Source organism: Xylocopa sonorina, chromosome 4 (genome assembly GCF_050948175.1).
Source record: "Xylocopa sonorina isolate GNS202 chromosome 4, iyXylSono1_principal, whole genome shotgun sequence".
Classification (NCBI taxonomy): Eukaryota; Metazoa; Arthropoda; class Insecta; order Hymenoptera; family Apidae; genus Xylocopa; species Xylocopa sonorina.
In genome coordinates, this window is record NC_135196.1 from 1580036 (window position 1) to 1590027 (window position 9992).

A 9992-nucleotide genomic window follows, 5' to 3' on the forward strand; every position below is an offset into this window, starting at 1 on the left:
AATCTCTCCATTCGATCTTTTGGGTTCCTCAGGTTTACCCCTGAACGGTTTCACGTACTCTTGAACTCTCTCTTCAAAGTTCTTTTCAACTTTCACTCACGGTACTTGTACGCTATCGGTCTTGTGGTCGTATTTAGCCTTAGATGGAGTTTACCACCCACTTAGGGCTGCACTCTCAAGCAACCCGACTCTAAGGAGAGATCCTCCCGAATCGCGTACCGGTCGCTACGGGCCTGGCACCCTCTGTGGGTAAATGGCCCCATTCAAGATGGACTTGGACGCAGTTCGTTGTCTCCGGATAAACGAATCCCCCCGAACACTACATTTCCCAGCGGCGGAACCGCAGGATTCAGTGCTGGGCTCATTCCTGTTCGCTCGCAGCTACTAAGGAAATTCTGGTTAGTTTCTTCTCCTCCGCTTAGTAATATGCTTAAATTCAACGGGTAACCTCACCTAAAAAAAAGAGATTCGTATGTATAAATATATACAAGACGAGGAGAGAGCATTGGCGAATGCGGACGGCAGACGACGAAAAGAACTTTCGTCCATCTACGACACAGCGATCCTTTGATTTACCGCTCGAGAAACCGGCAAGAAAAAACTACATGCACCTCTCTTCGTTGTTGTTCTCGTCGAAGCGTTTTATGCACTTTGCCAATGCCTTTCGTGTGTCGATATTTCTTTTATATAAGATTCGTAAAAAATATAAAAGAAAATACGAGACTCTCGCTAGACGACCAAACTACCGGCGTTTCTTTAACATCCGTCCTCTTTATCGTCGTAGCTGCGAACGATTAACAACCGTTTATACTCTCCAGCGGTTCCCCATCTTCCGCGCGTAACACGCAGAGATCGAAACGGAGCGGCTCCTTTTCCCCCGATTTTATTACCCTGATCCTTCAGAACAAAGGACAAGCCGAGTTGGAGCGCCCGCACGAATCTCTGTGCTGCGTGAACGGGAAATAAAAGGGAACACACGCGTGGAAAAGCGTACGATGCGATCGTAGCGCAAGCTGCGCTTCCGGGGACTGGATGACCGGCTTTTGGTCGCGCGGTCCCGTCTCGACAACGAAGACATGGGGTGACCAACGCACTCGATGATCACGAAGTAGGGCAGTAGTACCTTGCGGCACCGAAGCAGCACCTCGTCGAAGAAAAACTCGAGCCTCCCCATAGGGGAGCCAATCTTCCCGTATCTGCTCTGAAAACTCTCTCCTTTATCGCGCGTGTTACCGATCCGAGTTTCGCTTCGGGAGATCTCCGAAGCGCGGACACACGTCACAGGCCAGAAACATTGCGACGCTACGGGCGCAACGACGGCCTATGTTCGAGTGACGGTCCGCGCGAGAGATCTCTTTTTCCCTCGCGGAAACATGGTATACACACGCGGAGAGAACAAAGAGAACGGGTTATTCTGATCGAACACCCTGGGGCTGTACGAGGAGAACTTCGAATGATCGGATGCGCATCATCGTCCCTCGCGTTACGACGATGTCGCTCTCTCTCTTGTATATCTCTTCTCTCTCGACCGAGAATTCTCCCTCGGTCTTGCGGCGTGAAAAAAATTCATTTTAAACGACGTCGAGCGCGCGGTATGTTCGTATCGTGCGCTAGAGGCAGGCGAAGGCGATGCAGGCCGGCGATGGCGGGTGTGGGAATTCGGAACGCGGAACAAAATCGGCGATCGAAATACGAAGCAGTTCCCGTGGGCGGTCGTCCGTTTAACGGACGACTCACGACGCCACGAAGAACTCACGCGAGTTCGCGATCGACACACCGTCGAGTTCCGTGAATACGTTTACGCACGCCGCACGCGCACACACGTTGCCAATCGCAGATTGCCTCGGCACGGCCACAGACGACTCGGACGAACGTCCAACGATCGCTCGTACGTTGCGTATCGCTCCTCCTCCTCCCTTTCTCGGTGCCGCCCGAACTCAGAAACGTTCGTAATTTAATTCGAGAATGAACGACGGCGGACAGATTCGAGCACCGTAGGGAAAAAAGATTCGACGAAACGCAACGCAAGCAGTATTCTGGTTACGTGAACGACCCTCAGCTAGGCGTGGTCCAGGAATTGTATCCGTGGACCGCAATGTGCGTTCGGAATGTCGATGTTCATGTGTCCTGCAGTTCACACGTTGACGCGCAATTAGCTGCGTTCTTCATCGACCCACGAGCCAAGTGATCCACCGTTCAGGGTAATCGTATATGTATATTTTATTGATCTTTAAGTCTCTTGGTACTAAAGTTCGAACAAGTCGATACCCAAACGTCTCCGGTGAAATAGACGCGGTCGTCGCCGAACCGTGGCGGCTTTCACCGCTCGACGGAGTTCGAGGCGACACGATATATCGGTCCTACGGATGAAACGCATACGCCGATGGTTGGCGCGTAAGGTCTCCCTTAAAGTTACGAAGAATGCACACGCACGTCCAGGTATGAAGAAAAAAAAATCTTTCAAAAATTCGTTAGGACTCCTCCGCGTACCAGCAGCCTCGAAGCGGTCTTTTTCCTCCCGGCAACGCGAAGCGAGTATAAACTGTTCGAGCTCGCAACGGCAGGATTACAGACTCTCGACAACGAGGACAACGGGCAACGCGGAATCGACCCCTCTGGAACGAACGTACGCGTCGAACTGAGAAGAAAAAAAATCAAACACCCAGCGGCGTATTGCTTTCGAGATCAACAAGACGCTCTCGTTCGGGTTAACATAAACAATGTTATCGTCGATGGAACACTCGTCGTCTTCGTGCACAGTCTCGAGGCAGTCTATAAGAGTTTTCCCCGGCAACACGAAACGAGTATAAAATTATTCGATCTCGCAACGGCGGGTTTCTCCTCAGACTCTCGACAACGAGGCTTGAGCGCGAGCGACGAATCGTCCCCTCCGAAAGAATGAACGATGACGACGGTCTCTTCAAAATTCCAATACCACCCAGTCGTGTCGATTCCAACGAGGCTCAGGTAAACGAAAAAAATTCGTACATTCGTTAGGACGCTCCACCGTTCGCCCAACCACAGCCTCGAGCGGTCTATATTTTTCCCGACAACGCGAAGCGAGCAAGTAAAGTTCGATCTCACAACGGCGGGTTTCAAGACTCTCGACAACGAGGTTATGGGTGGACGGCACAGAACGGAACGGGTCCCCTCTGAGCTGAACGGCACACACGGCACCCACTTCTGGGAGTGGGAAAACGGCAAAGTGCAATATATATATATATACATATCGTATTATATATATAACACATTCTTTCATTTTTAACGTATTTTCGTTAATGATCCTTCCGCAGGTTCACCTACGGAAACCTTGTTACGACTTTTACTTCCTCTAAATAATCAAGTTTGGTCATCTTCCCGATAACATCGGCAATGCAGAGGCATTGGCCGCGCACCAGTTTGAAGACCTCACTAAATAATTCAATCGGTAGTAGCGACGGGCGGTATGTACAAAGGGCAGGGACATAATCAACGCGAGCTTATGACTCGCGCTTACTGAGAATTCCTCGTTCATGGGGAATAATTGCAAGCCCCAATCCCTAGCACGAAGGAGGTTCAACGGGTTACCCGGGCCTTTCGGTCAGGGAAAACACGCTGATTCTTTCAGTGTAGCGCGCGTGCGGCCCAGAACATCTAAGGGCATTACAAACCTGTTATTGCTCAATCTCGTGCGGCTTAAAGCTGCCTGTCCCTCTAAAAAGATTTGTTTGTACGTTGGTAGTAAAAGCCCAGCGGCCGAAGCCGGGGGCCTTCGAGATACCATAAGTTACGTCTATTTAACAGGCTAGAGTCTAGTTCGTTATCGGAATTAACCAGACAAATCGCTCCACCAACTAAGAACGGCCATGCACCACCACCCACCGAATCAAGAAAGAGCTCTCAATCTGTCAATCCTCCTGGTGTCTGGGCCTGGTGAGGTTTCCCGTGTTGAGTCAAATTAAGCCGCAGGCTCCACTCCTGGTGGTGCCCTTCCGTCAATTCCTTTAAGTTTCAGCTTTGCAACCATACTTCCCCCGGAACCCAAAAACTTTGGTTTCCCGGAAGCTGCCCGCCGAGTCATCGGAGGAACATCGGCGGATCGCTGGTTGGCATCGTTTATGGTTAGAACTAGGGCGGTATCTGATCGCCTTCGAACCACTAACTTTCGTTCTTGATTAATGAAAACATTTTTGGCAAATGCTTTCGCTTTAGTCCGTCTTGCGACGATCCAAGAATTTCACCTCTAACGTCGCAATACGAATGCCCCCATCTGTCCCTATTAATCATTACCTCGGGGTTCCGGAAACCAACAAAATAGAACCGAGGTCCTATTCCATTATTCCATGCACATAGTATTCAGGCGAAGATAGCCTGCTTTAAGCACTCTAATTTATTCAAAGTAAAGATACCGGCCCACATAGACACTCAGTGAAGAGCACCGCGATGGGATGTCTGTTGGACCGCCCCCGAAGGAGCTAAGCCCACCGGTAGGACGTATCACATAATGCCAGTTAGACACCGCGAGCGGTGAACCGACACTGTGACACACAGATTCAACTACGAGCATTTTAACCGCAACAACTTTAATATACGCTATTGGAGCTGGAATTACCGCGGCTGCTGGCACCAGACTTGCCCTCCAATTGATCCTTGCTAAAGGATTTAAAGTGTACTCATTCCGATTACGGGGCCTCGGATGAGTCCCGTATCGTTATTTTTCGTCACTACCTCCCCGTGCCGGGAGTGGGTAATTTGCGCGCCTGCTGCCTTCCTTGGAAGTGCTAGTTGTTTCTCAGGCTCCCTTTCCGGAATCGAACCCTGATTCCCCGTTACCCGTTACCCGTTACAACCATGGTAGGCGCGGAACCTACCATCGACAGCTGATAAGGCAGACATTTGAAAGATTCGTCGCCGGTGCTAAATGACCGTGCGATCAGCTGTGGGTTATTCAGAGTCACCAAAGCAAACGATGGACGCACGGACGAACCGCACGCCACCGATTGGTTTTGATCTAATAAAAGCATTCCTCCCATCTCTGGTCGGAATTCTGATTTGCATGTATTAGCTCTAGAATTACCACAGTTATCCAAGTAATTTCGTGTACAATCTAAGAAACCATAACTGATTTAATGAGCCATTCGCGGTTTCACCTTATTTCGGTATGTACTGAGACATGCATGGCTTAATCTTTGAGACAAGCATATGACTACTGGCAGGATCAACCAGGGAACCGTACTATTCGTTACTCCTCTCGCTCCTCTTTACTTTCTCTCACCATCGTCACATCGTTCATAGTAGTTCCTCCAAACGTCGTCGGTTATATATATATATATATGTTTGGGTGTTATGGTCAACTTGTATTATTATTCGGGCTTTTCCTGTATGTTAGCACTTTAGCATTTTAGCTTTTTGGAGACTGGATAGGTATATATAAATCCACGCTCTCTTAGCGTACTGGACATTTCGTACACGTTGTCACGTCCATTTTTTCATTTCGTTAATTTTAAACTTTGTTGGTCCGAGAACTCGGATTCCAAAGTTCCAGAATTGATGCAAGGGTGGTACAATTTATACCCAAGTTTGAAAAACTCGCATAAAAGGTCACCAACGCCGCCTTAGGACGCTTGCCACAAATGGGACATTCGGTCAAAGACTCCGACCCGTAGCCATGCAGTGTGGAGAAAAATTCGATCACCGACACGGCACAGAGCAGTCGAGAACGTATTCTCGAGGAGCGGTGGACTGCTTCTCAACCGAGGTCATAGAATATCCACGCGCCCGAGCGCTACTCCGGCCGACCCGCTCGAGCCAGCGAGTCTTCTTACAGATACGAAACGGCCGGCCGGTAGGCCGGCGCCGCGCGGTCCGACGCACGGGCGCTTACGGTGGTAAACTCCCGCGGCAACGGACCGTCCGGAGAGACCGTTGTAACTTAGTCGCGCGGCGAACACACGTATAAAGTCCTATTAACGTTGAACTTTTATGCACGGAAATTATGTAGACCTATTAAACATTGATGAATAAACATATTTTCGAGATGTAACAAAATTTAATCGATCGGAACATAGAAAAAAAGCAGTTGCAAAATTCGAAAAAACGAAAGAAAAGAAATATCGAAAATCTAACACGTACGATCGATTACTACTATTAAATTAAGCAATATTATTTTTAAAAAACCATTTGTTTACAAATAAAAATTATGGACAAATCGCAAAAAACCTCCGGAAGTGTCGTTTCCAAACGGTTAAAAATAATTTATTCGATTAAACAATGCTACGGTAAGTACAATCAATAGGTTTTATTAAAGTTTCTAAAAAAAAATTTACAGGTCAACAGTTTAATTAACGAGAAAATAGCGAAAGAAGTGAAACGAGTGAATTTTTTCGTCGCGTAAATTTTCTAAGTCCCACGGTCGATCCGTACCTCTAGGTGGGAATATTAACTCCCTCTCGGAACTTTTTCAAGGTACCGCAGACGATTTCTAACTCTCGCTCGGCATTTTTTTTTCCAAACTATCGCCAATATACGAATTTTAACTCTCGGTAGGATTTTTTTTATCAAACTACCCCCAATATACGAACTTTAACTCTCGGTAGGATTTTGTTCAAAGTATCGTCAATGTACGTATATTAACTCTCGGTAGGAATTTTTTTTCCAAACTATCGCCAATATACGAATTTTAACTCTCGGTAGGATTTTTTTTATCAAACTACCCCCAATATACGAACTTTAACTCTCGGTAGGATTTTTTTCAAAGTATCGTCAATGTACGTATATTAACTCTCGGTAGGAATTTTTTTTCCAAACTATCGCCAATATATGAATTTTAACTCTCGGTAGGATTTCTTTTATCAAACTACCCTCAATATACGAACTTTAACTCTCGGTAGGAATTTTTTCAAACTAACTCCCGGTCCGACATTTGTATTTTGCTGTTAATCTCTTTTGCGCAATTCTTTACTAGCCAAACCTCAATCCGTACCGTCGGGTACTTGACTGTGAATAATGCGACTTGTATAACGGGCACGTTCTACTATCCAGCGTAGGTTTGGCTATTAAAGAACGCGGCCGCCGTTAGGCGGCTGCCTATGCTTGAACATGTTCTTCAGTTCTCTTTATTAAGCGCGTTTATTCCGTTCACGCCGTCGGCCGTCTATTTGGAAGGTGCCAGCGGCGTATTGTTTTGCTTCGAGTCATAAAAAAAGCCGCCGACACTAGACGTTTGATATTACGTCATCAAACGTCAGGGGTCCCGCGGCGGTATTCTTTTTTTTTCCAGGTTCCAGCGGCGTATTGCTATGCTTCGAGTCATAAAGAAGCCGCCGACACTCGACGTTTGATATTACGTCATCAAACGCCAAGTGCCAGCGGCTTGTACTTTCTTTTGCTTTTCTTATTTTGTTCGTTTAACTCTCTCTCTCTCTCTTTCTCTTTCTTCGCGAGAGAGGTGAGTGGGGTCTCGTTTAGCTTAAAAAACGAATCCCCAAGCATAGGGCTGAGTCTCAACAGATCGCAGCGTGGTAACTGTTCTACCGAGTACAACACCCCGCCAGGTACCTAAGTCGTCTACAGACGATTCCGAGTCTCAACGTCGAAATTGGTGTACCCATGATCGACCGTTAGAGTGCCGCGGCCGTCGTTCGGCGAAATCCCGACGACGGATCCAAAGACGCCCGTACGGCAAATTCGGGCTCGTGCGTTGATCGACCGCGCGGACGCGACCGACCACCTAGTAGATTCACATTGTTTTGAGCCTTTCGACCCACTCGAAACTCCTAGAGATATCGTTGCCTCCTTTGACTAGAAAGGATACGGCCTTAGAGGCGTTCAGGCATAATCCCACGGATGGCAGCTTCGCACCACCGGCCGCTCGACCGAGTGCGTGAACCAAATGTTCGAACCTGCGGTTCCTCTCGTACTGTGCAGGATTACTATCGCAACGACTAATCATCAGTAGGGTAAAACTAACCTGTCTCGCGATGGTCTAAACCCAGCTCACGTTCCCTGTTGGCGGGTGAACAATCCGACGCTTGGCGAATTCTGCTTCGCAATGATAGAAAGAGCCGACATCGAAGGACCAGAAAGCGTCGTCGCTATGAACGCTTGGCCACCACAAGCCAGTTATCCCTGTGGTAACTTTTCTGACACCTCTTGCTGAAAACTCTTCAAGCCAAAAGGATCGATAGGCCGTGCTTTCGCAGTCTCTATGCGTACTGAACATCAAGATCAAGCCAGCTTTTGCCCTTTTGCTATACGCGAGGTTTCTGTCCTCGCTGAGCTGGCCTTAGGACACCTGCGTTATTCTTTGACAGATGTACCGCCCCAGTCAAACTCCCCGCCTGGCAGTGTCCTCGAATCGGATCACGCGGGAGTATAATCGGCGATCGGTCGCAGACCACACGCCTCTCGTATACGTTTGATTCAAGAATTCCATGACAACCGGGTCGAAACACCGGCGCACGCGCTCCGCCCAACCGAGTAAGTAAAGAAACGATGAAAGTAGTGGTATTTCACCGGCGATGTTACCATCTCCCACTTATGTTACACCTCTCATGTCTCCTTACAATGCCAGACTAGAGTCAAGCTCAACAGGGTCTTCTTTCCCCGCTAATTTTTCCAAGCCCGTTCCCTTGACAGTGGTTTCGCTAGAAAGTAGATAGGGACAGGTTGGGAATCTCGTTAATCCATTCACGCGCGTCACTAATTAGATGACGAGGCATTTGGCTATATTCTCTACCGGCCTTCAAAAACAAAGACCGGTATACTTCCGAGGTCTAACCCCCTCGTGAGGTATATAACAATAATAAATAAATAAGAACGAGAAACTTTTATGAATGAATTACTTCGCGGGCATACTTTTTAGTGAGGCTGCCAAAGGATTTGCCCACGAACTTGGAAAAACTAGGCAACGGGGACCCTTTCGGGAGGCGAACTTAGCCGCACACCGAAGTGTGCGCACAGGGAGACCACGCGTAGGTGTCGCCCCGGGTTCTTCATGCATAGAACCCGCCCCACGCCTTACCATACAAAAGTATGGTAAGACTCGCTCCGCTTGGTTTAAAGGCCCGAGATGGGCTAACATCAAAGTTTCAGCTGGCAGCTGCTTCGTCACAACACATTACTTTACCTTGCGGCTGCGTTAAGATTTTCTTTCGTTTGGCTAGGCATTGCTCCTCTACTTCCTATTACTACAGGCACTACTTCAGCCGATTTTCCATTCAATTTACTTTTAATCAATTCAGATGTCTCTCTATACTTATTTATTTTGCTCTTATATGCATTTTGAAGATTCTCTTTGTCTTCATACCGTACCGTCACGTCCACGACGAGGATCATTTCATGGTCTTTAATAACCATATCAGGCTTCCGCAATTCGCCGTGGACGTTGACGGTCTGCTCCTCAAAGACAGCCCATTCCCTCTGCAGCTTGTCCATTATTAACTTACATATTTCGTTGTGCCTTTTAATTCTATTTGCTATGGTATGAAAGCAATTGCCTAGTACATGGCCTACGGAATAGCGTTTCTAGATGTCTACATATCGAAGCAATGGAGTTCTATCTCTTTATAAAACGCAATATCGCTTTTCACTTCTATGTCTAATAATAAGATGTAATATTCAATGCAACGCGTTATGTTTATCTTGTCAACACTTCAAACGAATGTAACTTCCACGCTTCCATGCCACGGAGTAGCGTTTCTAGATATCTATGCATCGAAGAAATAGAGTTCAAGAGTTTCATGAAACGCGATATCGCATCTTATTTCTATGTTACATGATAAGATATAATATTCATTAGGAGGAGTTATGTATACCTCGTCTACACTTCAAAAGAATGTAAATGCCACACTTCCTTCCAGGAAAATAGCACTTCCAGGTGTCTACGTATCGAAGCAATAGACTCATAATGCTTCTAAAACCGCGATATCACATCTCATTTCTATGTTTCATGATAAGATATAATATTCATTGCGAAGTGTTACGTATACCTCGTCTACACTTCAAAAGAATGT

At 47.2% G+C, this 9992-nt stretch overlaps 2 non-coding genes across 2 annotated transcripts; both read right to left on the reverse strand.

Moving 5' to 3' along the window:
* Positions 1 to 2049: 2049 nt before the first annotated feature.
* LOC143423348 (5.8S ribosomal RNA) lies at positions 2050 to 2204 on the reverse strand. The gene has a single exon (XR_013101821.1). It is a non-coding gene; the product is annotated as a 5.8S ribosomal RNA (ribosomal RNA).
* A 1072-nt stretch (positions 2205 to 3276) lies between these two features.
* Positions 3277 to 5208, reverse strand: LOC143423347 (small subunit ribosomal RNA). Its single transcript, XR_013101820.1, has one exon. It is a non-coding gene; the product is annotated as a small subunit ribosomal RNA (ribosomal RNA).
* Between the last annotated feature and the right edge of the window lie 4784 nt (positions 5209 to 9992).